The sequence below is a fragment of the Ranitomeya imitator genome, chromosome 5, assembly GCF_032444005.1.
Source record: "Ranitomeya imitator isolate aRanImi1 chromosome 5, aRanImi1.pri, whole genome shotgun sequence".
NCBI classification, from domain to species: Eukaryota; Metazoa; Chordata; class Amphibia; order Anura; family Dendrobatidae; genus Ranitomeya; species Ranitomeya imitator.
Window position 1 is genome coordinate 504,797,253 of NC_091286.1, and position 6,867 is coordinate 504,804,119.

The window sequence follows — 6,867 nt, forward strand, 5'->3', positions numbered from 1 at the left end:
CAGGAGTTCGCTTGCCCTGCTTCTAGTGTGCTATCAGAAAGAGTCTTCAGTGCTGCTGGTTCAATACTAACATAGTAACATAGTAACATAGTAACATAGTTAGTAAGGCCGAAAAAAGACATTTGTCCATCCAGTTCAGCCTATATTCCATCATAATAAATCCCCAGATCTATGTCCTTCTACAGAACCTAATTGTATGATACAATATTGTTCTGCTCCAGGAAGACATCCAGGCCTCTCTTGAACCCCTCAACTGAGTTCGCCATCACCACCTCCTCAGGCAAGCAATTCCAGATTCTCACTGCCCTAACAGTAAAGAATCCTCTTCTATGTTGGTGGAAAAACCTTCTCTCCTCCAGACGCAAAGAATGCCCCCTTGTGCCCGTCACCTTCCTGACCTAAAAAAGGACATGTCTGGCTATCCGGAATGTTGATGATCTAACCTTCATTAAAATGAACCAATCATGGATTTCAAATTATTTTGCCCCACCTTCTCCTGCTGACACGTAGCTTGCCTGAAAAATGTCTTGCTTTTTGTCTCCTCTTACTGACTTCTCCAATTCCGCCATTTGCAGCTGCTGAATGTCCACCATAAGCCATTTTTATACCTCCTTAAATGGGCTGACTCCCCCCTCAGGGTCATGGTTACCACCTGGCGCAAGCACCCGTGCGAGTGTCGTTTGCCTGGACCGGTGGGTGCGCCCACTCTTGGGCGACTGCACTGGCACAGGGTCCCTCATAGTACAATGAAGTGTCTCTGATGGTGGTGGTGCACAACCAACGTCAGATACATAGTCGTAATATGAGGGGCCCTGTGCCAGTACCGCTGCCCACGAGAGAGTGTTCGCCCCCAGCTCGAACAGTGCTCTACCACTTGCAATACTTACCTCTCCCTGCTACACCACTGTGTAGTCTGTGCTGTTAAATCCTTCAATGGCACTGCCAATACAAATTTGTTGAAATGATAGATGAAAGTTAAAAGATACAGGGTCTCTGGCCTCCATTTAGACCAGTTAATACTTTGTGCCTACTACCACTGTCTGCTACTCAGCAGAAGAGCCCACCCCAGTACCTAGCTATGCCGCCTGTTTAGTCCTGTTTTTTTTAACTGCTTTTGGCCTACTTTTGTATTTGGGCCTACTAACTGTGCCTGCGCCACTCATTACAGTTGTCCTCCACTGAACACAGCTATGCCGCCTGTTTAGTCCTGTTACCAATTTTGAACTGCATTTAGCCTACTTTTTTATTTTGGGCCTACCAACTGTGTCTGCGCCACTCATTACAGTTGATCTCCACTGAACAAAGCAATGCTGCCTGTTTAGTCCTGTTACCAATTTTGAACTGCATTTAGCCTACTTTTTTATTTTGGGCCTACTAACTGTGTCTGCGCCACTCTTTACAGTTGTCCTCCACTGAACAAAGCAATGCCGCCTGCTTAGTCCTGTTACCAATTTTGAACTGCATTTAGCCTACTTTATTATTTGGGCCTATATCTGTGTTTCCTCCTCATCCTGCCCATTGCCCAGCCACTGCTAGATGAGTCTGCTGGTACATTGACCCAGACCACTACATTCCCCTTGCACTCTACACAGCCAGAATCTGACCCTGCTGAAAGTCAGGTTCCCCTTCCCGCATACTATACCACCTTACACAGGGACAAAGAGGAAGGTGCAGATGAAAGTGCAGGTTCCTTCATCAGGTACGGGGGGCATACTCATTGGCAACGTCACTGGCACAGGGCCCCTCATGGTACGCAAAAATGTCTCTGCCAGTGGGAGGCGCCACCCGCCATCAAACACACTGCGGTACCATGAGGGGCCCTGTGCCAGTGCCAACGAGTGGGCCCCCCCTGCTTGCTCAGGTTCACAGCACTTGCAAAGTTGAAATACTTACCTCTTCCTGCTCCACTGCCGTGACGTATTCCACGTTTCCTGGGCCCACGAAAATCTTGAGCCAGCCCTACCCCCCCAATTAGCCAAATTACCCCCTGTTTTCAATGCCTAACTATTATTATAAAGTAAATTAAGATTGCCAAGCTTAAGAAATAAGAATTGATTTTTTTGGCATTAAAATGGACACTGTAGGTGTTTTTCTGTCCTCCACTCACTGCCGACTTTGATTCCCCATTGACTTGCATTGGGTTTCGTGTTTCGGTCAGCCCCCAACTTTTCGCAATAATCGGCCGATTTCACCCGACTTGTGACAAGGTCGGGTTTCGTGAAACGCGACTCAATCCTAAAAAAGTAAAAGTCGCTCAACTCTAGAGACAACCATTGATGGAACTCGGTCTCCAGAGCTGACCACAACTCCTCAGCTGTGTGACTCACATTTCCCAGACATTTCAATGTAAACACTGCCTGATGTCGTTGAGCCCTGGTGACAGCATAGTGAGGACGTGTGCAGGATTCCTTCTGCCCAGTAACAACGCGGGTGGCATTACCAGACAGACTTTGGATGCAGGTGGAGGACCAAGAGGAGGTTGAGGAGGCAGAAGAGGTGGAGGAACTTCTAGATACAGAGGATTGATGAGCAACTCGTGGGGACGGCAAGACTCGGACAGCAGCCCCTTCTCCTGATGTCGCCATAGTTGCCCAGTGCCCAGTCACCGACATGTAACGCCCCTGTCCATGTCTACTCGTCCAAGTGTCTATGGTGAAATGCACCCTGTCACACACAGAGTTTCTCAAGGAAGCAGTGATGTTGTGTGCGACATGCTGGTGTAGCGCAGGCACAGCTTTCTTTGAGAAGTAGTGGCAACGGGCATCTGGTACTGGGTCACTGCGACGGACATAAGGTCTCGAAAATCCTCTGTGTCCACCAGGCGGAAAGGTAGAATTTCTGTAGCCAACAGCTTGCCGATGGAGAAATTCAACCTCTTAGCTTTGTCATGGCTAGAAGGAAATGGTCTTTAACTTGTCCACATCTGAGGGACTGAGGGCTGGCTGCCGTGCTTAGACGGAGTTGAGTAGGGTGTCCCCGGCAAACTGCTGGTCTGTGAAGAAGGTGCAGGCGGAGATGTTATGTTGCCTTGATCAAAATGTGGTGTCGATGTTGGAAAGCACTCAACACCAGCAGGTGTTTCCATGTGCAAATGTCCTGACGACCAGCCAATCACACTGGCTGTGGCAGGTAAAGAGGTGGAAGGTCTGCATCCAAAACCATGTGCGACTGCTGTCCCAACAGTCACAGAGGATGAAGAGGACGCGGATGCACTTGATTGGGCAGACGGTGGTTGACCCGGCCCACTAGGCCGCATTGTAGCACTGTGAGCTTTCCACTGCAACTTATGCCTCATATCCATGTGACGGTTCATGCATGAAGTACTCAAGCTAGTGATTTTTTGGCCTCTACTGAGATTTTGTTGACAAATCTTACAGACAACATGCGTTGGGTCATCCTTTGCGATGTCAAAATATGCCCAGGCTATGCAAGGCTTAGAGCCGGTAGGACCTGAAGAGCCACCACGACTTCTGGTCTGAGGCACAGTTGGGGTTGAGGATGCAGTTGTTGATGTGCTTCCAGTACTCCGTCTCTGTCCAGGAAGGTGCACCATTACCACGTCATCAGACTCGTCACTAGCATCCTCCTCCACCTCCTCTGCTGACCTCATGGACTGGCAGACTGGGGGTTGACAGTAAGTGGGGTCTACAAACTCGTCATCATCATCCTGTGTGTTCTCACGCCCGTCATCCTCAGAGCCAATCTCTTCCTGCCCCGACCGAAAAGTCAAGTTTTCGTTCCAATCAGGTATCTCAGTCTCATCATCATCTTCCTCATTGTCTCCACCAACAGGAGTTACAGTTTGGGAACGAGGGTCTACATTATGCTCAGTACGTTCTTCATCTGGGCCTGGATCCGACTCACAAAGATTCTGGGCATCAGTGCAGATCATTTCCTCATCTGGATTCACAGAAGCTCTGGAGCAGACCTCTGATTCCCAGGTTATAGTATGCGTAAACAGCTCTACAAACTCAACCATGTGTTTTACCCCATGCTCAGACGGGCAGCTGGAGACTTGGGAGCTGTGAGGATTCAAGTGCGATTGGGGTGACAACTCTGAGGACTGGAGTAGTTGTAATGTTGAAGTTGACATGGAGGAGAACCCACTTGAACGAGCACTTGATATCCGTTCAAGCACCTGCTGTTTTTGTGCCTCATCTGGAATTTTTGGCGATGCTTGTAGCGATGGTCGTAAGAAAGGAATCATATCAGATTGTCCACGAAAAGAAGTAGACATCTTACTTTGGCTGGAAGATGGTCTTTCTTCTGCAGATGTTACTGTTGCTTGACCACCTACCCCATGGACACAACCTTTTTTTCCCTTTCCAACATGCCTATTCCCATTTGCACAAGCCTCAGGCCTTTTGCCACTCATTTTAGTGCTTAACTAATTGGCAACTCTGTATCTGTAGTTGTTGGCACAACAACCAATGGATGAAAACCGAGCAGAACTGAGTGGCCAAACTGTGGTACTAGGCCCAAAACTAATAACTGGATTAGATGCAGTGAAAATTGAGATACACAGGGGGTATAGTTTGTTTCACAGGCAGGCTACTCTGCTGACGTGCAGACACTGCTCCTAGGCCCTAAACTATCAACTGGATTAGATGAAGTGAAAATTGAGATACACAGGCGGTATAGTTTGTTTCACAGGCAGGCTACTCTGCTGACGTTCAGACACTGCTCCTAGGCCCTAAACTATCAACTGGATTAGATGCAGTGGAAATTGAGATACACAGGCGGTATAGTTTGTTTCACAGGCAGGCTACTCTGCTGACGTGCAGAGACTGCTCCTAGGCCCTAAACTATCAACTGGATTAGATTCAGTGAAAATTGAGATACACAGGCAGTATAGTTTGTTTCACAGGCAGGCTACTCTGCTGACGTGCAGACACTGCTCCTAGGCCCTAAACTATCAAATGGATTAGATGCAGTGGAAATTGAGATACACAGGCAGTATAGTTTGTTTCGAAGGCAGGCTACTCTGCTGACGTGCAGACACTGCTCCTAGGCCCTAAACTATCAAATGGATTAGATGCAGTGAAAATTGAGATACACAGGCGATAGTTTGTTTCACAGGCAGGCTGCTCTGCTGATGTGCAGACACTGCTCCTAGGCCCTAAACTATGAACTGGATTAGATTCAGTGAAAATTGAGATACACAGGCGGTATAGTTTGTTTCACAGGCAGGCTACTCTGCTGACGTGCAGACACTGCTCCTAGGCCCTAAACTATCAACTGGATTAGATGCAGTGGAAATTGAGATACACAGGCGGTATAGTTTGTTTCGAAGGCAGGCTACTCTGCTGACGTGCAGACACTGCTCCTAGGCCCTAAACTATCAACTGGATTAAAAGCAGTGAAAATGGAGATACACAGGCGGTATAGTTTGTTTCACAGGCAGGCTACTCTGCTGACGTGCAGACACTGCTCCTAGGCCCTAAACTATCAACTGGATTAGATGCAGTGGAAATTGAGATACACAGGCGGTATAGTTTGTTTCGAAGGCGGGCTACTCTGCTGACGTGCAGACACTGCTCCTAGGCCATAAACTATCAACTGGATTAGATGCAGTGAAAATGGAGATACACAGGCGATAGTTTGTTTCACAGGCAGGCTACTCTGCTGATGTGCAGACACTGCTCCTAGGCCCTAAACTATCAACTGGATTAGATGCAGTAAAAATTGAGATACACAGGCGGTGTAGCTAGCTTCACAGGCGGGCTACTCAGATGACTATTAGACAATGCTACTAGCCCACAAGGTTTGGCTGAGCTAGATTACACCAAATGCTGTGACAAATACTTGCACAGCACTGGCACAGACCTGCCTGGCAATCAGTGCTCTGAACTGCTGTAACCTACCCTGAAAAGGGCTGATATTACAACTAGTCCTGACTCCCTAAACCTATCTCTCTGACAATTCGCTCCAAAAAAACACTATTAGTCTGTATAGCGCCCACAGCAGCAGTTGTGCCGTCTAACACTAAGCTGTAGCAGTGAGGAAATGGTGGCGACGGGGAAAATGGCTGGTTCTTATAGGGCAAAGACATGTGACATATACAGCCAATGACACATGCCGTTGCTTGTGTGCATCACATGCACATTGCTGTGTGTGTGTGCACTGCTGATAGGCTGAGAGACTGCACCGCCCCACTGTAGATACGGGGAAAAAAAAATGGAGATCGGCGTTATTTCAGCACAGATCTATCCCCCACCCACTATACACTGAAACAGTCTATGAACAATGATAAACAGTTTTAATGTGCAAATCAAGCTAGGCTTTTGGTGAATGAACATTTATCGAACAGAAACTCAAATGCCGAATTTTAAGCAAATTGTTCGGGTTCGTCAAACGACTCGAACACCGGCCAAAACAGCTCGAATTTGAAATTGGCGAACAGTTCGACTCGAACACCGCTCATCTCTAATCTTCACAAGGTCTTTTGCTTTTGTCCTTGGGTTGAAATGCACCCGTCAGACTAATACACAGAGCCCGACTAACTCCTGAGCAGTATGATGGTTGGACAATTCCATCTTGTTTGCACTTGTGTTTAATTATTTGCACAGTTGAACGAGGCAACTTTAGGTATCTTGAAATTATTCCCAAGGATGAGCCAGAACTATAAAAGTCCAAAATGTTTTTCCTGATATCTTGGCTGATTTCTTTAGACTTTCCCACAAAGAAGCAGTGTGTTTAAGCTGTGCATTAAAATACATCCACAAGAGTGTCTCTCAGGCTAGGTTCACATTGCGTTAGTGCAATCCGTTAAGCGCATACGCTAATGGAATGCACTAACGCAATGTACAAAAAAGGGATTGCATTTAGCGATCCCGCTAGCGCAGATGCCCGATCTGCACTAGCGAG